Source organism: Lemur catta, chromosome 20 (genome assembly GCF_020740605.2).
Source record: "Lemur catta isolate mLemCat1 chromosome 20, mLemCat1.pri, whole genome shotgun sequence".
NCBI classification, from domain to species: domain Eukaryota; kingdom Metazoa; phylum Chordata; class Mammalia; order Primates; family Lemuridae; genus Lemur; species Lemur catta.
The window spans coordinates 27,089,500-27,115,316 of record NC_059147.1 but is presented as its reverse complement, the minus strand read 5'-3'; the positions used below and the strand labels follow the sequence as shown (position 1 = coordinate 27,115,316).

At 36.3% G+C, this 25,817-nt stretch overlaps 1 protein-coding gene across 1 annotated transcript in view; it reads right to left on the bottom strand.

Moving 5' to 3' along the window:
• Window positions 1–25,817, bottom strand: part of CDH8 (cadherin 8) — a 333,702-nt gene that overhangs the window by 241,645 nt on the left and 66,240 nt on the right. The window lies entirely within an intron of this gene.

Genomic DNA, 25,817 nt, shown 5'->3' with positions numbered 1-25,817 from the left:
AAAGTATAATCATAGGTCAGTTTAATATATGCAAAGCTTTTTCTTCTATCACTCTGTTCCATAACAAATATTAATATATGCCAGGTATAGCATTTAAACAGAAGGCTGATCGTTAATCAGTTTGTAATCACAATGGTGATTACAAATAACTGGTTAAAAACAACTGCTTACTTAAATTTGTATTATGCAGTGCCAAGAGCAAGGTAAATGTTTAAAGTAAAAGAAAAAGTGCAAATAGTAAAGGTAAAAATCATATTAATATGTAGATAGTCCAGGAGTTTCTTATTTAAATTAGCTAAAATTAAAAAAACATACATTAGCATATATGCACACACACATGCATTTTTAAATGAGAAACACAATTTTATTATATTCAAGTGCATATAATCCTTAGGTACAAATTAATCAACCTTTGCTAGGACACACCCCAATTTGAGAAGAGGATAAGAATGATTTTAAATCAGTGCATTAAGTCACTGACCTTTGCTTACACTACAACTAGATGGCCTATTTGTCAATACACCCTTGAAAAGTACTTGAAACTAGCTTATTCCTTTTATGCCAAAGACTGTAAGTTTACAACCCTGCATTGACCTTTGGAATTCTGAATTCGTTATTCATAAACTTTACAAGACACTTGCTTTGGGCTTAGAATGTGTGTTAAGAACTGTGTGGACTTTTTATTCCATAAAAATAAACCATACACTCTTTTTCAGTACTGGTAAAATAACATCCAGTTTAAAATAACAACTAAATTAAGAGTTTGTACTGTATCATTTCTTTCACCTTGGACCATTGCAGATTTTCTAACTACAATTTTGTCTAGTTAAGAAAAGTAGTCTCTAGATATCTGACTGCAACAAAACAAAACAAAAAGCCCTAAATGTCACCCCCAGTGATCTTAATGATGTTGCTCTTCATTACATACATTGAGGAGCCCAAGAGGAAAAATGCAAGCATTCAAAAAAAAAAAAAAAAAAAAAAGCTTCTTTCCACAATTGGGTCTGACTAGTTAAATGAACATCATCAAGTTAAACAAATTCCTGGATGATCAAATCAAAAACAGTACTTCCTGCAGCATTTTATGTGTATTTGATTATACCAATTTGAAATTGTGAGATATAGAAATACCTTAATAATATCTCGCTTAAAATGAAAATGTTGAAATAATGAGGACTTTTTTAAAACATTCATTAGGAATCACCTGGTTTCAGGGCATGCTGGCTGAGTGAAATGTAATCAGTATCGACCCCTCTTCATACTGCAGAACCACTTTTCCTGGATATTAGACATACCCACTTTCCGATACCAGTAACTCTGCTACCAACGTCATTGGGGTTCATCAGAAAGCTGGTAACGGATTTTGCCTACTGTAATGTAAATGCTGCATAAATGTAACATTAAAAGTTAAATGTTAATCAAAATGTTAAACAAAAATTGTTACCTACCATTATAAGATACACTTTTTAAAAATCTGTATTTTAAAATCCGTATTTCTTAAAGGTGTGGTCCTGGGATTCCTGCTGAAAACGCTGGCACACACATGCTCGAGAGAGCACATATGCACACATACACATATCTAATCTACAATTGGCTCAGAAGTGAGATGTGATAAAACATAATGAAAAAGTCAAAAACATCTCCATGACCTAACATAGTGTTAATTTATAAGAGAGCACTCTGGGAGCTATTAGATATAATGCTAAAAACAAAACAAAATGAAGCATTATTAAAACAAAAATGCAATTCAAAGGTTTCGCATTTATGTGCTCTAAAAATGTGTTTGGGGTGTGTATATTTGCTACCACAAATATATGCATATTTATGCCCTGTGGAAAAATTAACCTGCAATTATGTGAGTTTTAATATAGATAGTGTCCTTGAATATTGCTCTACTCCTATGTAATGACCTAGAGCTCTCTCAGGCATAGGATATAATAGTAATTTAAGGGTGGTGAAAATTGTGCCAGGATTTATTTCCCGGGCCCCACTACTCATTAATTATTTTAAAAAACAGTTATTTAGTGCACTGTTCTAAACCCTGGAGAAATAGGAATGAAAATAACAGAGGTGTTTCCTGCCCTCACGGGATTTACATTTTATTGGTCCTGATAAATTGATTTGGATTCCACAGGAGAAAACACAGTTAATAAATATAACCAACTGTAGGGAAAGAAGATCCAAACCTTTAGCCTTGTAAACTTTAACGTGTGCCCATATCTCCTGGGGAATCTTCTTAAAATGCAGATTTTGATTCAGCAGGTCCAGGAAAGAACCTGTACTTTTGAATCTCTAAAAAAACTCCCAGGTGATATTGTGATACAGGGATCCCACAGACACACTTTGAGTAGAAGACAGAAATCCATTCTTTAGAAGGTGAAAATGAGGGCAACTGCCCTCATAAGAAGGAAGTCATATTTACCAAAGAGGCTGTTGTCTTCTTTCTTACTTATAATAATCCTGAGAGTGAGACCTTCTCATCTGTATCGTAAACAAAGCTCTTTCTCTTTCTCATCACTCCACTGTGTGCCAAACTAAGGGAATCAATATTAGTTGCACAGTTTCAAAAAAATCAGAAAAAGTCCAATATGGTCAGACAACAGAGGGTGATGAAGAGAGCGATGGAGGAGTGGCTAAAATTGTAGACAGTGGGCTGCTGTGGGCATCTTATAGATATATTAAGGGCACTAGACTTTTACCCGTGGGGTTTGGAGAAACTAATAAAGGATTTAGAGAAGGAGAGTTGAATGTTCAGATACGTTTTTGAAACATCATTCACACTGCAGTGTAAAAAAAAGATTGAAAAAATGAGATCTTGAACTTAGAAAACAAATTTATAAAAATTAAATTAAAACAAAATGTGTAGTGAAATAAACCAGACAAGCAAGGACAGAAACGTGGCTTAGGGTGGCAGCACAAATGGAGAGACACAGTGAGATTTAAGAAACCTTCATTGGGATGAAGTATCAATGAGGATACGAATTCATTCCACATGCCTGTTGTGTCATTGGTGCTGGTGGTGGGTTTTTATTTATGTGTTTGCTTATTTTTTGAAACTTTTACATGTGGCAAAAGAGACAGAGTTTCAGAAAATTTCCTCCTACTTTAAGACCTCATGTGATCTAGTACATTTTACATTCGCTCGATGTTTCCCAAAGAAAAGTACATTAGTTAATTTTAAGTGGTACAGAGAGAACAATTGTAAAATAGATGGATTTATTTGTCTCCGAATAGGGAAGGGAACTAACATACCTAAACCTGTGACTGTAGTGATAATACCACTTATGCCATGGCAGAAATCATCTGCTATATTCAGACTGGATCAATAATAAGAGTGTGTTTGCATGATGCTGGCATATGGCACAAACTAAGAAGATAACCTGAATGAATGATAACGCCTTATCCCACACCTTCCAGAAGCACTGAGTGGTTCCCAGATTGAACTAAAGTCAGAGAGCCTATCTAAACCTCTAGAACACCAAGGTCCTCACTGCTGAAAACTCCTGAGAACAACCCACCCAGGGGAGGTGGAGGGCCACATGTTTCAGAAGGTTCAGATGGGAAATATGGAATATAGTTGAGAATCCGAACAAACTCTTACCTACCCTCCAAGCCTTCCCTCCTAATAAGCTCAGTCTATTACAAAGGGCTTCCCAGATCTTCCGAGTAAGTGGTGACTCTATGCTAGTTAGTGTGAAGTGAAGGATATAAATAAAAGAAAAGCTTAATGTTAGAATTGAGGAAGGATGCTACACTTTACCGTATCGTACACATTTAAGAACATGGGTTGTGTTATCTATGGCGGTGCATATACTATTTATCGAACCTTAAATGATTTACTTATTCTCTGTATCACAACGTTTTAGATGGGAAAACAAAGCCAAATAACGGAACTCCAAGAGGTAGGTGACTGGCATGTCGCAGTTAATCAATGGAAGTTGAAGTTATTATGTCATTATGGGTACCATGACTCTTTCCCTCGCTCAAAACAGATTTGAAATGCTGACCTTATTCCATTCATCTTTGTGTCCCCAGCACTGAGCAAAAGGCTTGAATTGTTGGTATTCAAGACATGCTTGTAGAATTATTCAATGACCACAAGCACTAAAATCTCCAGAGAATTTAGGTCTGATTGTCACCCGAAGGTTTTCAGGGATAAAAATGTGAGCGTCGGCTTCTAGTGCAATAATTACAACTGCAGGACATGACTCCAAAGTTAGATCTCATGCCAAGTCCAAAGTAAGCAGACCAGATAGAAAACTGTGTTGAGAGGGTTGCCTGCTGGAAATATTTTTAAAATTTTAACACTAATATTAACCATCCAGTCTTATTTTGCAATGTCACAGTAAATGCTGCCTTTACATTAGAGAGGAGTAGATGATTATATATGGATTGGACATTAGATGGCATTATTGATGAGAATGCTTCAACATTCTTCAAGTTAACTTTCGAAGAGTCAAAAGCAGAGCAGTTACAGTCTATATGCTTTAAACTAGCATGATAAATGTAAAAGTGGGATATAATTATTCTATTTTAAATGCATCAGTAAGCTTTAAGATGCTTATGTATGATGCATAACTAGAAAAATAAAGCCATCATATCATTTTATATGAAATGAATTAACCAATATATTTTCATTAAATTTCCATTAGTCTCAAATACAGCTATATGTAGGCAAATTCTGAGTGGAGGAATTTGGAAATGATGAATGGTAATAGCATACAACTGAAAATACATATCTAGAGCTGTTCCTGGACTTTAGTAATACAGTATTAAGAACAGAAATACGCATTTGAATTTCCTCATCTCTATCCTCATCCTGACCAGAAACTGATACTTGCATACATTTGATGGGAGAAGCAAGAAATCTTATATTTCTTAGTTATATAAATTTATTTCTAAGTCTATTTTCTATGAGTTCACCATTCATTTTTCTCATAGGTTTTGTTCTTAGCATTTTTTGAGCAACTAGCATATGCCTGACACTTTGCTATGAATTAAAGACACCTAAGTACATAAGACACATGTGTGGTCCTCTACAGGACTCAGTGCTCCCCGAGAAAAGAGAAGATAAACCATGCATGCAACACAGTATCATAGGTACATTTTTTAGTTCATGAGTCAGTGTAGAAAATTAATCAGTGTTTTCTGGAGGACGTGGGTGCCTATGATGAATTCACACAGCTATAATGCTTAAGAGCCAGATTTTCAGAGGGTAAGACGGTAGGTGGTATGAAGGTTTATAGCAGAAGATGTGGAATCAGGTTTACTGAGTTGAAATCCCAGACCCATCACATACTAGCTATACCCTTCAAAAAGTTACATAACCTCTTAGTAACTCAATGTCTTTATCTCTAAAATAAGGTTAATAGTAATAATTACCTCATAAGTACAAAAGTTAAATGTTCAATAAACATAAAGGACTTAAAACAGTGCCTGTTATATTGTAAATACTCAAGGTATGTTAGGTCTTACTTTGTATATCTCCCTGGTAAGACTGAAAAAAATGGGATTTCAGAAATAATGAGAGGAGAAGCATGGAGTTATGAGGCATTTAAGTAAATAAAAACAATGACAGCCAACATTTATTGAACATTTAACACTGCCAAACAACTGTGCTCTGTTCCCGCCCTGGTGCCTTATTTACCTCTCACAACTAGGGCCAGTAGATAAGGATTGTCGAAATATCACTGGTTTTCTAACAAGACTGAAAAAACAAGATTTATCATGACTCCATCAGGGAGAGGATGTATGCGGCTGGAAAGAATAATGTGAGAAGTCACTTGGAGTGGTAAAAGGCGACCTGTCTCCCAAAGCAATAATGGCTCATCACCCTGTGATATTTAAGGAAGTTAGGCCCAGCGAATCCTAAGGCTATTCTGCCTGGCTGAATGGGATATGCAAGTGTGGGGGTCCAGAGCTGAAATGGTCAGAACAAAAGAGACAAAACTGAGAACTGCCACTGGGGGTTCTAATTTTCTGATCATTGTCAATACCCTACTCTCCCTAAATAAAAACAGAATTAAAAATTAATTTAGGGACTGGCACAGTAGCTCATGCCTGTAAATCCTCACACTCTGGGAGGCCGAGGCAGGAGGATGTCTTGAGCTCAGGAGTTCCAGACCAACCCGAGCCCTGAGCAAGAGCAAGACCCTGTCTCTACTAAAACAGAAAAAGTTAGCTGGGTTGGTGGTGCATGCCTGTAGTCCCAGCTACCCGGGAGGCTGAGGCAGGAGGAGTGCTTGAGCCCAGGGTTTTGAGGCTGCTGTGAGCTAGGCTGACACCACAGCACTCTAGCCAGGGCAACAGAGCAAGACTCTGTCTCAAAAAATAACACATAAAATACTAACACATAAAATAATAATTTGGAAACACATTAAGAACTTCAGAATTATCTAATTCCATAATTTATTCTTAACTCCTAGGAAATATTACCTTTGATATTATTATTAATATATTATGTTGAAATATTTCTAAAATTTAGATGCAAATTGAAATTACTTATCTCTGGGGAATTTTGTAAATGATCAATGGCCGGGCACTGCTTCCCTGTAACTTGAATTAGTAGATTGCAGTGGGACCCAGGAATTGGTATTTTTTAAAACCCTCCAGGTGAAGTTAATGTATATTCAGGATTGAAAACCACTGTTACACTGCTTTTCTGGGGAGGAGTGCTTTTCCAAGTGTCATTAGTGAATAGCCTCTGTGAACTCTGAAGTTTTATATTGACAAATAATTGTACATATTCTTGGAGTACATAGTGTCATTTCAATACATGTAATGTATAGCGATCAGATCAGTGTGATTAGCGTATCCATCATCTCAAACATTTATCATTTCTTTGTGTTGAGGATGTTCAAGAGCTGCCCAAATCTGAATTTTTAACTAGTGTACTTATAATGGGCAACTTTAAAACACGGTTCTAAACCTGTAGTTCTCAAAGACTTGGGGATGCAAACAAGAAAGAGTGGGTTATTATAGTATGTTTTGTGCCATAGGAAGGGGCTTGGATTTGTTCCCCACACAGAGAGAAACTACTAAAGGACAGTGGCCAGGAAATGCTCAGGTTTGTGTTTTAGAAAAATATCAAACTAACCAATTTGAGATACAGTTCAGTTGAGAGGTGGGGAGGCTTAAAATAGTACATCAGTGACTAGAAAAACAATCTTTGTGTTTACTATTAGTATCTGCTCCTTCCTCCCCACTTTCCTCCAAAGGAGGTAGTGAACAGCAGACACTTGATGATCAAAATTTTCAGAGAATAAAAAAATCACAGTAATTCAGTGTGAAGATTTGCCTAACATGTCATTTATTTCCAAATCTTCACTAATGATAGAACTTTATTCACAATATCTGTAAAGGGACCTGGATACATTCTCCCAACTAATCAAACCTTAGGTATAAACTTAAATGTCTATGAAGTGAACTGCTCACCTCCCTGAAGAAAAAACCTTGTACAGTATTAAGTGAACCCAGGAGTCCTGAGTCAGGGGCTAAACATATAATTGTGTTTCCTTTTTTTATCAAGGGCACACCTATGCCTAATTGCTTTCTTTATTTCTGTTTATATTTTTAGCCTGGAGAAGTGCTTAGAGGATTAATTACAGCAGTTAATGTTCCCATTTGAAAGGAGATGATACTTCGTAAGTACTAAATATTATTACATTTAATGGAATTAAATTGCTTTAAAGGAGCCAAATGGTACAATTCAGTATTTCATGGATGCCCTGGAAAACTACAACGCCTCATGTCGAGTCATCGAGATAAATTAATAGAGTTTTTTTTAATTCCCCAACTCATATATAAAATGACTTCATTGAGTGTGTATCTCACTGATTCCTAATGAAGCACAGATCTATGCGATACCTCAGTGGCTATAGACAATTTGACGAGGAATGAATTAATTACTCAGTTATCCCAAATGACAATCATTTTACAATATGCACGATTCCCACATTCTTACCAGTCAATTCAGAACTGAAGTGGTTCATTCTGGAGGAAAAATAACATACAGTTGGAAGTATTCACTCCTTGCAGTTAGGTATTAGTGAGGAGCCTTTCCATCCCTGCTCCTGGTGGAATCTTTGCCTGAAGGGGATATATACTGCTGTTTTCTGTTTCCTCCTGCATGGTGCAGAACCGGAGGCCCAGTGCCTTGGCTGTATCTCTGAGAACTGCAAATTTACCTCCTAAATGTTACTGTTTGTAAATAATACCCATATGAGGAGTGATATTAAAATGGAAGGTAATAGCACATAATTAAGCTGGGAATAAAAACATGAAGTGCATCTACCTGGTAACCTCTTTTTGTCAATCAGAGCTGAGAAAAATCAACCAGGTTTGTCCAAAGATCAACATGTTCAAGGAGTTTTCAACCCCAAGGAGTTTTCATGGGAAAGAGGAAGTACTGAATTGAGGTTAAGCACACGGTGGCTTCGATATCTATATACCATGCGGCCTTAAGCAATTTGCTCAATCTCTCTGTCACTCCACAGTTCACTGTAAATAGGATGGTGTTAGTTCAGACCTCTTGGGGTTGTTTATAAAGACTGAATGAGATAATATATGTAATATATTATGCCAGCTATTTAATAAGCATTTAATTAATGTTAGTCATTATACTGTTACATGTAGCTATACTGTATAAACGTGTTCTGTCACTCAGATAAAAGAAATAAAAGGAAGACAAAGAAATCAACAAAGGTCTCATGTAGAATATGGCCTTATCTGTTCATCAGATTCTGAGTTTCTTGATTCCTAGAGGCGATGATATTTGTCAAATATTGAATGCTCTTTAGAATTGTGCATTGGTATCGGACCCAGAAAGATGAAGATACGTAAAAAAAATGCTTCTAATTATCATAACAACTCCTTTCTAATTAAGGTACACATTTCAATTCAGAAAATATTTTCAAACAGAACATGGATTCCCCACCTCAAGGAGAAAAAAAATTGGGGAAGAAAAGTTTATTGTTACCTAATCAGAAAAAAATGATTTCTGGATCTTTCACACATATCAAGGTTTATATCTGTATAAATATTAAATAATTCCAAATTCAAATAAACTATGTTTGAATATGGGGAAGCATTTTCCCTCCTTTGCAGATTTTCTTCTGACAGCTAAGTTTAATTTATGGCATCATTGGGTAAATTTTCATGAGATGACTTTTACTCTGATGTTTGAAGAACCCAGCTACCTCTTTCATAACATGACATTATAATTTATTAGCATTCCAATTAAAAACATAATTTATCTATAACCTTCAAGTTTATTATTTATACTACACCTTCCTAGTAGCTAATAAATCATTTGTAATTGACTATAGTACCAAAAAGCTAAATATCAAGCCCTACTATAATCTGAAAATGATGGGCTATGCAAATAGATCTGCCTCTCCTGCTACACATAAAGTCCGAAAAAAGGCTAAAACTTTAGCAATTTGTAGAAATATGTGAAACAATATTGTAAATAGCTATCATTGACTGTCTGCCATTTTCAGGGACATAAGCATTATTTATCACACTGTACAGATAAGAAAATAAGACACAAAGAGTTTAAAAACTTGCTCTGAAGCATGTAGACTCTAAGTGATGGCGCCAGGATTCATACTATTATAGAAATAATCTGGTTCACAAAACATCACCCTCCTCCCAATACTACTCTTCCAAACCCATATAAAAGAGGTGCATTGTCTTCTTAGCACATCTCTTTATTAATTCACCCATTTCACCACATCACAGACAATAAATATTAAAGAGAAAATAAAAGCCAGTCAATATATTTATTGGATATTTCATAGATGTTTTTATATAAATAAAGAATATATTAAAAATAAACTTCTACCTCTTATCTCCTTTTATATCTTCCTTATGTCAAGCGGTGCACATCAATATGAGTCAGGACAGGATCAATCCTACTGTGCTCTTTGACCCATCTAATATGTATCTGCATGCTGAAGATCTCATCACTGGCTCGAATTGGCTTCCAAATATGTGTGCTCCTCACCAGGCCAGAGTTTACAGCTTTGCTAGGGAGAGCTGTGCTAATGGGCTATTTTATCTTAGAGAAAGACCTGGAACAGAGGCTGCTAGAATCCCTAAAGTCTCCCTGGGTCTGATGCAATCACAGCTGGCTGGCTCAACTGCAACTTCTTGGCAAGAAGATGCCATATGGAGCACCCCAAGAGACGCCCTCTTGGTCTATCTTTCAAGAACTGCAGACTCAAGTTTTCTTTCTGTGTTGTCTTCTTTTGACATTGTGTCCTCCTCAAAGGTGAGCAGACACAAGTTTTAAGGAGTCTCAGATCTTAGAAATAAGAGAGACACAAGCAAAATGATGAACATAAAATAGTAATAGCATCAACACTAACAATAAGATAATGTTAGAAGATATGAGAATCAGAAGTGAGCATATTAATCTTGTAACGCTCTAAATGCACACAGAACTCAAGCAAGTTGAACTTGACACAAAGAAATATATACAGTAATTTCATGGCAATGCAACACTGTTTTCAAATAATTGTCATAATCCACAAGAAAAATAAACAGTTAAGGGAAATTGCACTCATCTTTGGTTATCATTTTATTCATGTGCAGTCTTAAAAGACAGTTTCAGTTGTATGGTGAAATTTCCAGAGAGGTGACCTAGAAATATGGCTAATATCCTTTTTTAAATCCCTTTTTTGGGAAGTTAAGATTTCTTCAAAGAGTGTCTTCAAATAGCTCTTGCTTTGACCCAAAATGATTTGAATTAAAATAATGAAAAACAACACATACATTGAGGAGTCATATTCTCCTTGAAATATTTTCTTTTTCTTGATTTCCAGAACATTTCATTCACCTGATTCCATTCCCTTTCATAATCTTAGTTTCCTCTGCTGATGCCCCCTCCTTTTGCGGAACCGAAAATGTTGGAGTTCCCTCCAATGGCATCCTTAATCTTCTTCTCTATTTACACACTTTCCTTAGGAGATCTTATCCTATCTTATCTCAATGTCACTGATACAAAAATGTGTACGTACAATGCATGACCTTACTCTAGAACCCCAAATTCATATATCTGTGATTGTGCTTGACATTTCCACATGAACATTTCAAAGAAACCTCAGTGTTCACATGGCCTAAGCTGAACCCTCAATCCTTTGATCTCTCCCTTACACATAACCTGCTGTTCATTTTAGTAAATGTCAATGTCATCTACTCAATAAGTCCTCCTGACCCCTCTTCTCCTCACAAATACTATGTCCAAATGGTAAGAAGTGTTAGCTCATTCTCTAAAAATATCCCTGAACTCTCCTGTCTCTCATCTCCATTTCTACCCACATCCTCAGACCAACAAAATAGCATCCCTTGCCTGGACCACAGAAGAGTCACTTAAATGTTCTCCCCTGTGATTTTATCTCCCTAATATCCATTCTACATATTGTAGACTAAATGGTGACTTTTAAATATTAAAAATATCATGTTTTTCCCCTATTTAATACTCTTTAGTACCCACCCATCACATTTAAGGCTAGTTTCTTTTTTTTAACATATATATTTGTGTGTGTGTGTGTGTGTGTGTGTGTGTATATATATATATATATATATATATATATATATATATATAGTTATTTATTTCAGAATATTATGGGGGCACACATGCTTAGGTTACATATATTGTCTTTGCCCTGCCAGAGTCAGAGCTACAAGCATGTCCATCCCCCGCCGACGGTGCTCACCACACCCATGAGGTGTGATTATACCCATCCCTTCCTCCCACCTCTCACCTGCCCAACACCTGATGAATGTTACTACCCTATGTGCACATAAGTGTTGATCAATTACTACCATATGTTAATGCACAAGAACCTGTGTTACCTGCCCTTTTTCTTACACTTCCAACTTCACCTCATACCACTCTATTCCTAGCTCACATTTCTCCAGCCACCTAGATTTCTTTCTGTTACTCTAACAAGTTCGCCATGTTCCCTGCTAAAGGCATATGCAATAATCTCCCTTATCTTTCTATAGCTGGCTAATTCTAATCATTCACATCTTTAAAAAAATCCAAAAAGATTTTCCAGACATCCCAAACTAATAATCCAGTCATTCCATGTTACATCATTCTGCTTCATCTTGTTTATTTTCTTACTCCCCAACCTCAAACATTAAAATATGAACTTCATGGGAGTAGAGACTTTATCTGTCTTGTTCAGTCTGTATTTCAGCACCTAAGACAGTGCCTCACTAATACTAGGTGTTCTATAGTACATTGCTAAATGAGAGAACAAATGAATAAAAACAAATGAGGTGATGGTAACATAAATTTTCATCATCTAGGTTCTAGATATTTGCAAAAGATAAAATTCAGGAGATATATTCTGTCCTTCTTTAGATTAGTTTGGGATTCTGGATAGGTGTTTGCAGATCAATTTCATGTCAAAATGGCATGGAGCTTTTGATAGAGTGGTCATTCCATTCTGAGTCAAAAACCTAGTTGTTCACATGAACACCAGACAATTCCTTACTAGGTCTGTGTGAGAAATGGGTTCATTCAGACATACAAGGCATTTAATAGAAGTTTTCCAAATGAATATGTATTCCATTTTCCATGAACTGTGCTGACTTTGAAAAATACACATATAACGGAGATCTAGCCCCTTTTCTCAGATCCCCTAATCTAATGTGGGTTGTAGAACAATAGATATAAAATTAACACTACAACATAGAAAATGAAATGATATTATGGGAAGATGCTATCGATCCCAGAGACTGAATTCACAGAAGGCTTCTTTTGTGGGATTCTCAAAACAACAGAAAAATTAGGTGAAAACCAAGAAAGAGAATTAACCAAAGAAGGGAGGTCATTTACTAAAGTCTGCGGATAAAAACTCTTAAGTAGATTCAAGTAGACAGAGCACATGAACCTCATAGTTTAATGGGAAAGAGCAGATGCTATAAGATCAGCTTAGATTTGCATTCCAGCCTCGCTACATCTGAGCTGTGTCTGTCTAGGCATGCCACTTATTATCTCCTTCTACAGATGAGAACGATGGAGATTTGGTGAGCATTGCCCATTATCTCAGAAGGGCACTATGAGGCTGGAATGACACATAATAGGTGTAAAATATATAATACCATAGTTCCTAGCACATGAGGGCCCGGAAGATTGTGCAACATTCAATTGAGAAGCATGGAGTGACAGGAAATGAGTTAAAGGGATAGACTGGAGCCAAATTAAAGAATTTGAATGTAGATATTCAGAGAATCTATAATTCTTGCTGGCTTTGAATTAAGATATGTTTAACAGAAAAATAAACCTCTAAGGATTCTCAGTTGTCCTTTTCTAAACACTGCTATGGTAGTAGTAATGCCCCTTTGATATATAGTTGAAGTGGCTTGAATGTTGCCTCTGTTGATTATTAGCTGTATCACCTTTTCCAAATTTAAGCTGTCATCACTTCTTTTAAAAACAGGGATAATCTTAGTGGCTGACTAATTTGTTGTGAGAATTAAACAAATTAAATCAGCATAAATCACTTATTTTTTAACAGACATTGATATCTATAAATGCACAATAAATAGGAGCAATGTGACAGGCACAGTTCTGGTTTTCTCATTTTTAGAACAAGGCATCTCAAGTTCAAGGATGCCTATCAATAATGCAAAACAGAAGTTAAAGTAAAAAGCCTATGTGTGTGTGTGAATATTTATCATTAAATTCCTACCAATTATAAAGGGAAGATGAAAGAAAATATGGCCCCAAATCTAAAACAACAGGTGAAAAAAAAGAAAAGGAAGTTCATCAGACTTTACTGCAATGAAAGATCAGGCACTGTTTCCTTATAGATAGAACCTTATCATTGAAACTTTAGTGAGAACAACATTTCGCTTTCGAATCTGACATTCCTGAGTTTTAAATTTCATTCCTAAGGGCTCTGTGGTATTAATATTAGTAAGTTCTTAAACTTTCTGAGACTCTTTTAAACTGTTAAAAAGACATGAGATAACACATCTGAGAGGGTCCTTGTGAAGATTAAATGCAATAGATGAAAAACATGTTCTATCTTTGTTAATAGAACGGAAAAACAAGCACCACATGTACTCGTCACTAACTGATCAACACTGAAGTGGCTCACATGGTAGTAATAGTCACTGGGTGCTGGTCAGGTGGAGGGTGGGAAGGGTAAACTCACAACTAATGGAGGCGGAGCACACTGTATGGGGGAAGGACATGCTTGGAGCCCTGTCTTGGGCGAGACGAATGCATTACATGTAACCAAAATGTCTGTACCCCTATAATATCCTGAAATAAAAAAAAAAAAAAAAAGGTTGTCCCTCCTGCTCAAAGAGCCACATGGTCTGTGGCAGGGTACTCAAGCCTCAATCAGTCCTGTCAGATGCATGATAAAAGAAAAGAACTCCAGCTTATCCACCCCAATACGCCATCATTCTTACCCCAAAAGTTACCTAAACTTATAGGCAATGTGGATCTCTGGAAGCAGCCCTACTCAAAGGTTAGCTGTGAAGTCTAAGTTTGCTTAAGAGTTAAGGGTGTGAAGAGTAGAACAGGAAAGAGCAGACAGTTGAGGGGGCCTAACACCTTCTTTAGGAAATCCAAACCCAGGGAGTCATCTGTAAAGGCTGAGAGATTAGCTTCAAGGAAAATTGCTATTTCAAGACACTGAGGAGAAATTAGAAACAACCAGCTGGTGTGAATCAAGAGAAATATGTTGCTGAAAGGTGGTGGGGCAAGCTGTTTACAGAGAATGAGGCTTTCTAACAGCTTTCCCAGGCACAGTGATTTGTTTTTTGGGGGTTTTGTTTTGTTTCATGATTTCCTCCTATGTTTCTTCTAAATCCTTTGGTAGGCTGTAGAATGAATGGCTGTAACATGTGAAAAGAAATGTGGCTGAATCAAAGGATGCTTTGTGATTTCCCTTCAATTTAATAAGTAATAAGCAGAATGGGTTTCAGTATCTTCGAAATCACTACCTGTCAAAAGATTCTCAAAAAATTTGACTCCACTTTCCTACACTTTCCCACACGTGCATGTGCTCACACATGCACACACACACACACACACACACACACACGAAATGCGAAATATACTCATGCCCAAAGGCATACCTCACATATTGGACACAACTATCAGGGGATCTCCAGCGATATCTTTGTTTCTTCTGTCCTAAGATCCTTCAGAAAACTATATAGCAAAGGAAACCACAAAAATTTTAAACAAAACTGGGAACTCTTCTATTTCTGTTAAGCAAAAATGGTTTACAAGAAATTGTAGAAACCACAAGAATTAAATATGGTATGTCTTTCATGATGCCCAGCAGAATTCTAAAGAAAGCGTTAATTTATATATATATGTATGTGTGTGTGTGTGTGTGTGTGTGTGTGTGTGTGTGTGTGTGTGTGTGTGTGTGTGTGTATGTTAAGTATTCTTGGAGAGGCAATGCAGAGGAAAATATAAGAGATAAATTTCAGGTCCAGATGTGTCATGACTTGAGACCAAGGTCCAACAAGTGATCTTGCTCAAGCTTCTACTTTCTCTTTCGAAGTAGGGAGGCATCATCACACTTATTTAATAGATGAGGAAACTGAAGTTCTATAGGTAAAGTCTTTGGTACACAATAAGTATTCAATACACAATGGTTTTCTTACACCTTTTCCCCTCACACATATTAGCCCTCTTGACCCTAAAGACCAGATGCAAGTTAGATAGAACAGGGGTATTCTGAAGTTCAATGCCACAAAGTAACTTGCCCAAGCAGACACAGCCTATATAGCTTTCTGTAGATTCCAGATCTCCACAATTTGGCCTTTATTATTAAACATTTGTTGAACTGAAAGGCAATGCTTCTCTTCTCTTGGGTGATGCAGAACTATCGTAGGTGTGGAATTTATAGAGGAGAGGATCTTCTAGGTAAACTCTAGAATCCAACTGTGTAGTAACTGAGATTGGGCAAATCTAGTGATCTATTTTCTATGTAAGTGCTCAACTATTTTATTTTAGCGGGTGGAAAATTTCACAGTGATTGAAGCAGTGCATTTCCACTAGTTTACTAAATATTATCTTGCTAAGAGAGTTGAAACAATTCGTTGTTTATTTAAGGCCATAAATTTCAAGACTGCTCAAAAACAGTATCACAAACAGTACTCAAACCACTTCAACCCATTCATTTTCTATGCATGACTACTACGGTAAACATTTTTTTCTAAATTGATGTATATTTGACTTAAAATTAAATATGATTACTATTACAAAGTTTATAAAGAAATAAGGAAAAAATAGTTTTTTCTTTTAAGTCAATGAAATATTTTTATATGAAAATAGTTAGAATAAAAATTATGTTAAATGTGTTAAGGAAAATTCTAATCATTCTCAAGCACATATTTTTGTAACTATACCATTCAAGGATAGATTCAGCTTATTAGTCATACAGATTCAACAAACATATATTGTGTTCCTGCCATTTTTCAGAGAAGTTACACACACAGGGATGATGAATAATACATGGCCCTGCCTACATGGAGTTCTTACTCTAGGCTGAATTCTCTCCTCCTAAAACATGAGTTAATTGAAAATAAAAATGAAACAGAATTCAAGTTTCAGGTAGTGTAAATCTGAGGGAAAATATAACATATTTTTCCTCGAAAGGAAGTAACACACTCCTTTTCAGACTTAATATAAGAATGTGATTTTTTTCTCATTTGACATGTTTGTTTCAACTCATTCTTTAAAAAGCTTCACTCATTAGAGTATTGCAAGTTATGCCTATGATTAAAATAAATGTTAAACAGTGTTAAAATGTATTTAGATTTCAACATGGAATTGTTATTGGTCAACTTACAGGGCTGTTGTGGCTCTGTTCTCAAATAGTAGATGCCTCAAGGAAATGAAAATAATCCAAGAATATTGTCACTTATCTGAGGGAATTTAAAATCTGTTTTGTTGAGAGCACAGAGCTCTTGATCACATGCAGTTAACAGTCTTTATTAAATCTTCCCTGTCCATACTTCTGTCCTGGTTAGCAAATCATTAAGAACTCTACATTGACAATGGCATCATAATGAGAAAACCACATGAAAATCAATCACTCCATTGGTGATTATAAACTGATGACACCAAATTAGGGTACAAACTGAGATGAAGCTGATACTATAAAAAATAACGTAATAGAAGAAGGATATATTAAGATATGTATAATATATGTGTATGTATGTGTGTGTATGTGTGTGTATTTGTGTGTATGTGTGTGTGTGTTTGTATGCGTGTGTGTGTGTGTGTGTGTGTGTGTGTGTGTGTGTGTGTGTATATATAACATACATAAAAGAGTTAACTGAAGCCTGCCTATGAGAATTAGCGTCTGGGGATTCCTGGTCTCTTTCTTTTCTGCTTGTTCTGATCCAATCATTCTAAGTTTAAAAAAAACAAAAAAAAATCATGAAGCTGGAAGGAGTTTAGAACACGATCAAAACCTAACATTTAGCACAGTGCCGCCCCAATAATAAACATGCTATTTATTCATTACCCACTAAATATCTTTCAATACATAACCAGAAAACAGCCAGGGCTCCACGTGGCATGGAAGCTGTCTAGTGCTAATCGAAAGAACAAGCAGCCCAGCAACAGATAGTAAATGCATACTTTGAATCCCTCTCAAGAATATGCTAAGGAGTTTATTTTAACTGTTCAGGAGGGTATTATTTTTTAAAAAATCCTCTTTTTCCATTTTTACACTTAATATTTTTGACAAAAAGAGAGACTGCTCTGTAAAACCCTTCCTTTCAAAGCGCATGACCAATCTCAATATGAATGGGGCAAGGAACTATACTCCTCCCACGGAGGTGGAAGCAGAAGAGAGTGTGAACGTTTTTTAAAGTAATTTTATATATCAAAAGTGATCGAATGCATTTTGGAAACATGACCTACTGTATCGATCTTATCCCACATCCTTAAGTTGGAGATACACAATATAGGGCAGCATGATAAAAGTTCTGATTACGCCTGCAATAAAGAAACACGTTAAAATATAATTAACTCATGGGTTTTGTGGTCAATATTGGGAAACTATTTCCCGAGATATCTATTAATATCTCACAGGATGTGCTTGGGTTAATGTCACAGTTAAGACATCTTGATCTCCATAAACTATAACACCACACTAGTACTTGCTCCTTCCTGGTTTTGTGCAGCATGTAGAGCCTAAATTATCCTCAAATCAAGACAGCCAGGGGCCTATAAATGCGGTTGTACAGCAAAATTATTGATAAACCACTTTCTGTCTGTAAAGGATGAGTGAAATACACTCCCTGGTAAGTGATACAGGTTGTAATACAGAAGGCACGGCCTTTTGATCTTAAATGGATTTTTTTTTCCTCTCTGACTTCTCTGTTAAGAGAAAGTGCCAGAGATAAGACAGGGAGTGGGATATTTTTAGCTGAGATGCAGCTCTTCATAAGTAAGATACCTTTAGGGAAATATTGCTGGTGGATACCAGATTTTACTCTATTTAACAAATGTGCATAGACGTTCAATACTTGTTTGTTGAGTGAATCAATGTTAAAGAGATTAAATGATGTGATTGCAGGGTACCATGAAGGATGTTACTGCGTGTCTACCCCACCTTTTGCTTCGGATTCAAATGGCTTTGTGATAAAAATGGCAATATAAAGAAACAGTTTCAAGATGTGAGACAATTTTGACATGCTTTTCCTTCGAAAAAGATTGAAAAATATAATATCTACTCCATTTCTTATTTTCCTCCCCCAAACCAATTCAGCTCTCATCTCTTGTTTTTTAGTATCTTTAAGCCATTAACATTCCATATTCTAGGGTTTAGATAATAATAGTAATAATAAACAAGATATATTTGAATAGTTACCTCCTTTTTATCAGAGATTATGCTGAACAATGTACATATACTCCATTCAATCCTCTCAATACACCTGTGAGAGATCTTATATTATTTTCTTTTCCCATGTCAGAAATACGAACTCAAAGAAATTAAATAAATTGCCCTAGATCATTCAATTAGCAGGAAAAAAACTGGGATTCCAAATCAAAGATCCTGCCAACTTTCTTCACTGGGCCTCACATGTTTTTGTACTGAAGTCAAAAACCTGCAAGAGCTTCTGAACTACCATTACTCTTTCTTAACTGCAGCACTTTTATAGGATGTTAACAATTCCTATCATGCCTATGTCTCCTCCTTTTCTCCTTACTCACTTAAAGGGATATGATTTCCCAACGAGCACTCTACTAAGCAATAGAATACTGCAGATTCCCCTCACCAAGAGGAAATGAATTTCCAATTCAATAATGAAAGTCAATGGGAAAATGGGATTTGCTTCACAGGAATTTGCCAACTTTGCTGAAATTCATTCATTGCATAAGCTAGCAGAAAACTGTAATGCAGAAAGAAGTAGAATAAACCCCAAATCAGTTACTGAATATTATTGGACCTCTTAAAGACAGTGGCCATGTCTTTCTTCTTGCTCATCTGTGCAGCTCCCAAAGCAGAGCTCTTTAGAGCCGATGTTTAATAATTGTCTATTAAAATAAAATGCCTTTTTATATTTGTGAAAATTATGATTCTTATATTAACCAGAGTTAAACAAAATAATTCATAATTTCTTCCATGAGTTTATAACACAGGCATAAATTACTAGTACTGCAGTTAAAGAATGCCACAAGGGAATTCCACTTATCAATTAATCCAAAAATAAATATATTTTGAGCTTCCTCACTGTGTTAGATGCTGAGGATATAATGATGAACACCAAGAAAATAGTAATAATGCACATTTTGATTTGGGAGACAGACTTATGGTTTTACTAGTGGTATACGTGTTGCCGAATGTTAGAAAACATAGATATTGGATGTTAGTGAGAATGAATAAAGAGATTTGACTTCATGGAGAGGTGTTAGGGAAGGCTTCTCAAATGAAGTAAATATTTAACAGATTTGCAGAAAGGCCGAGTGTTAACAGGCTGGGATGGCAGAGGAGGTAAATTCAAGATAGAGGAAATAGCTCATGCAAAACTCCCAAAGAAACAACCTACGCAAATGTCAAAAAATGCCCAAAAGGAGGCCAGAGCTGGGGAAGCTCAAATATTACTGAAGCGGGTGAATATCTGCAGAAGGTTGAATAGACAGGCAGGGGCAAAATCGTGCAATGTCTCTTAGGAATCCTCAGGATTTTATCTCCTATAAGCAATAAAAAATAGCTCCTATGTAGTTTTCTGAATGATCTCCTAAGAATGCAAATCAAATCACAGCCCCTCTATGATTAAGGGTAGAGTACAGACTGGAAAGGGAAGCAAATGGATGCAACGAGATCATTTAGAGATTCATGAAAGTAGATGATCATTTGGATCCTGCTATTGTCTGAAATGTTTGTTTCTCCCTAAAACTTATGTTGAAATTGGAATCCCCAATGTGAGGGTGTGTTAGAAGGTATGGCCTTTGGCAGGTGATCAGGTCATAAGGGTAGCATGGGAGTAGCATCTTCATAAAAGAGCATCAACAGAGACACCTCAACCCTTCCACAATGAGAAGACACAGTGAGAGGCATCAGAAAGTGCCATCTATGAACCAGGAAATGAGTCCTCACCAGACGCCAAATCTGTTGGTGTCTTGATCTTTGACTTTCCAGTATCCAAAACTGTTAGAAATAAATTTATCTCATTTATATGCTGCCCAGATAATGGCATTTTGTTACTGCAGCCCAAATAGACTAAGACAGACCCACAGAGCAGAGGAGAAACAGGAGATAGTGAATGGGTACAAGACGTATTTAGCAGGTATAATCTCCAAGGAGCAGAGCAGTGTTTCCCATACTTTTGCTATTCCCTCCATCTACTTGATTTTTCTCTACCAGAAGCCAATTAATTTTATTTGTTGCTCTTCATGTAAATATACTTAAAAATAACTTCTCATTGTTCAGTGGAAAACTAATGTCACGTTATGAAGAGAACATTAAAAATAAACACAGTGAAAAGGAAAAATATGTATAATACTAGTTCTTGTCTCCCAAAACCTCTGAGTGTAAGACCAATTCTCTCTTACTTAAAAAATAGTGGTAGGTATCATGTGTTAAGAACATGCTATTTGCTATTAATATAGAGAGACTTGCTCTTTCAAATATCAAAGCATCGAGGACTAAACATAGAATAACTGCTACCAAGATATTACAATTTTGTTAAATGTGATGCTGACCAACTTCACAAAGTCATCTCAATTAAAGCACTATGTTTGGAATGTATAATTGCCAAATTTAGAGAGCAACAAGTAGAGTATTCCACTAGGCTGAAATCTTTGTACATTAGGGTTTCATGTATCTTTCTAAGACACATTTCCAAGTTGGCTGCCCAGATTTCATCCAACCACCACAGAAAAAGGAGGAGCAAAAATCTAGATATGGTGTTTGTCTCTCTTGGTGACACTGTCCTCACCCTCTCCTCTTCCCAGGATTTCATGTCAAAACAATTATTCTAGCCCCAGTACCAATGGTACTGTTTAAACTGTGTTCTCTATAAAAACTAGAACTGGGTTTTAAACATCTCTGTACCCCCAGCACCTGGGACTAAACTTGACTCATGATAAATACTTAAAGCAAATTTACAAAACAAAAATACTTTCCCAAATTGGTCCAAGCTCACATAATTATTTGATTATTAGAAACTGAGCCCCAATCTTTACGTGAGGCGTGAAACATCTAAGCAATAATGTATACATTTGTAAATATAAAAACCTGCTTGCTAGTAATAATATTAAAAGCTAACACATAATGAACTACCACTATTTCATTGTATCTCAACAATAACCTTCTAAAGTAGGCATTGGCACCATTTCAATGATGAAGAAATAAAAAGAGTTGGGGAAATTGTTTAACCAAGGCCACAGACCTAGTAAATGTATAAGAAATGGACTTCTACTTAATAAAGACCATGTCATCCTCCAGTGCAGAATATGGATATTCATGTAACCAAATGGACTCTTGCTTTCCATTCAGATGTCCAAGTACTTCATAGACATACCCTTCATCTACTTTTATTGTCTTGTCTTTTTTTTTTTTTTTTTACTATTAATACAGTTTACAAGAAAGATTTTGCTGTAACGTGGTTGAAAAGTGTTTACATAAAATTGCGGATAACTTTGAACAGGGAAATCCTAGCAGGAAGGATGCTTGTGCTGTTCTGTAGGAAATCAAACCATCTCCATTTCAGTGCCTAGTACCTTGTAAAAATGCATCCTATCAAGCTTCTGGGAAATCCAAAGCTATTGGGCTCTCTCCATTGCAAATGCTTAAATACTGGAAATACCTCTTGACCTGTAAATGCCCAACAGTTATCAGAGTTGTCATGTGAGATGGAGTAAATTAGTACATAGAAAAAAGCTATTCCACACTAAACCAACAGGCAAAATTGAATTCTTTATTGAGACCTCAAATCCCTTTATTTACATTAAAATCATTAAGCTTAAAAATAATTATACTCAACCACTTAAGTTAACTGTATTAGTGTTCAAATAAAAATGAATACAATATTAAAATGTGTTTAACTTTCTCCAAAATAAATTTCCATGTATAATTTAATAATTAAGCCAACAGTATCAACCCTGTAAATTAGTTGCATATATACGCACACACCCTTTAACTACAAATATCTGAACAATGAAGTTAAAAACAATAGATCTCTTTTGATCCCATTTCCTGAAAGTGTTCATTGCGTAACAGAAGTGGTATTTGTTTGTTTGTTTCAAGGAAGGTAAGACAATCTTTGAAGAAGGGCAAGCCTCACATGGCAAAATCTTAAGGTAAATTGAAAGAAAACATCTGCATTTTATTCAAATAAGCACTTGACTCTAATAAAATTCATCTTGGAAAAAAGGAAGGAAAGGAGGTAAATTTACATTTTGTTTTACTGTATTCTTTAATGTTATCTAATTTCCAAACAGCACACCCAAGGTAATGCAAATTCTATTTTATGAGGGCAAATTAAGCCTCGTTTGCATAAGCACAAAGCAGTATCTATTTTTACAGTAAAAATACCAAGTCCCTGAACGGTATTTTTATGATGCTGCTTAACAAGTTTGTATCTCCTTGGAAAGAAGTTATTTTACTTAATTATAAAACAGAAAACAAACAAAAAAAAAGAATAAAAAGATAGGTAAAATGCTCAATTCTCTGCAACTAATTCCAATTTCAGTAGGGTTTTTATTGGTATTGATTTTCTCCACCCTGCACCCACAGAGATGGACTGGAAGTACTTCAGGCAGGAGGTCCAGTTTGTAGGATCCTTAAAGCTGACATTACGTGATTGCCCACATTCTCTTCAATCTATTTTCATCCTCCTTGTGGTCAAAACAGCCCGTGTTCCTAGGGCCACTCCTCATGCTAATAAATGTGAAGCCGTCAATGCGTGTGTCTAATACTATGCAGACGCTCCATTGAGAACATTAGGTATACCTGGGTACTACAGTATTTCTAAGTGATTTTCAGAGCAGATTAGGTGTTAATGTAATATTGCTTGGCAAGTCATTTCAGCAGAAGCAAGTTAGCGGTAGTAGTTATATATTCAAAATTATGTTTTGGCCAATTGATTCTTAATTACACTATCAGAGACTCAAGAGATCACAGTTAATAGCCCTTCCTCCTCCCCTCAGACATATAGATACAGACATGTACAGGCAGGCTCACTCTCACACACACACACACACACCTTGGAAAGGTTCTAGCGGCTCTCAGGAATCAAAGGATATGCTGGCAGTATTTGTCTAAGAATAAAGCCTCAAATGTCTAAGCAAGACCACCTACAGTCTATCTGATTGTTCCCTTCAAGAAAGCCAGAAAGAATGTCGATTTAAGAGCCACAAGCAGCAGCTAAGTGTAGTTTAAAAGGAACACATTGGAAAATCCTCCCTTTCTGTCAGATTCACAGTTTCTGTGAAAAAGAACACCCATTAATGTGACTTCAAGAGACTCTAAACTATTTAAGTAGCCATTCAGCTCAGGTACAAAAGAGGCAAGGGCAGCATTTGAGGGTGGAAATGAAAGAACCAACTTAAATATATGTGAAGAACTATATATAGCTCTATGAACACAAACACACATAGACTCACACATGCACACACAGGTGTGGTCAACATGGTCAATTTTCCTGCAACACAAATCCTCTGGACTTGCTTGCTATATTCTGCATGCATGAGATACTCTCTACATGAATCTTGGCTTCTCTCACCCTTCAGGTTACAGCTCGAATGTTACCCTGCCTCTGCTTACCACTGTATGGAAAATCATTTCCTTTTCCTTCTGCCATTCATCTTTCTTTTCATCTTTACATTCCAAAAACCTAGCACAGCTTTTGCCTTACAATAGGCACCGGATACAATGTTCTGTTCATATTAGATGCTCTGTTGGATAGGTAATTCTACTTGGGTAGCTGATAGTAACATACACTACCACAGAAATGTGCATTGACTACATTACAAGTCATTCTGGAGACTGAAGATCGTATGCAGAAATAAAACAGTTTTTTTTTTTTTTGTCCTCAAGAAGCCTTATCTTGTGAGGAAGGATAAATAAACTGACCAAACCATGGGGATGATTAGTGATGGAGAAGCACAGAGCTTGAGAAGCCAAGACAGCCTGCAAGAGACAGGGAAAATTCCTGAGGCTGGTGGTAGCCTAGACAGACCCTCAGGAATTCAGATAAATGGAAGATCGCTTGGAAGAAGTACTCTCCAGTCAAAAGAAAAACATGAATCCAGGCTTGAAGTTATGAGAGTTCTTTGATCCAGTTGAAAGTTGAAAGTATCCATATGAATGTGGTGCAATGTGGGAAAGCAGCTAAACAAAGCAGAGCTATACCAATGTAAGAAAGCTATATTGTCACATCCATCCATAACAGCAACGTAATAAAATTCTATCATCCTTATAATTTAGGTCAGCCCTTGTCAATTTGTCAAAACCTTTTCATGCCATTGCTGTTTACCTATGATGCCATAGGGAAGCGAAAAAAAAAAAATGTTAAAAGAATAGGCTCTGGAGTCAAAATGCATAAGTATGAATCTATTTCCTATTCAATTCTATTCAATTTCTCTAAAGTCACCTGGCAGGAGAGTAAAAGGCTCCATCTTCAGTTTCTTCAACTGTGATAAGGGTTAATCACAATCTTCAAAACTATTATATGAAATAAAATAATGCATATGAAACTATTTGCACAAGAAGTGTCATGCAATACCCAATAATTACAATTATCACTCTTCAGAAAACCTTCAGTACTATCTGCACAGCTGAGATTATCCACGAACAGCAGTATTTCAGAGGCAATTTGTTTCTCTGCTCAGGAGTACGACACAGACGGCTCTCCACGAGCTGACCCTGACCATTTCTCTCCAGCTCCATCTCCAGTCAACGTAACCCCAGGCCATTCCCCGGACAACAGCCTTAATGACAACTTTAAATCCTTAGGCACACAGGCATCCTGTTCAAACTTTTCTCTCTTGGAGTGAACACTCTCTCTCATTTGACCAACTCTTGATTTCCTTCAAAAATCAACTCGATTCTCATTTGTTCCTGAATGCTTTGTTTGACATCCAGCCCCACCCTCTCCCCCAACAACTCTCATCTCTGTCTGACCTAAGAGCTTCTATTCTGTGCCTGTCTGTAGGCATCTCTCACATAGGAAAGACCAGGGTTTACTGTAACTACTGGTTCACATGGCCACGGGCTTGGCTGCAGAACCAGAAACATAATTTGCAGTGCCTGGCACAAAACAAAAATGTGGGGGGAAAATGTCAAGAAAAAAGTGTCATTTTAGGT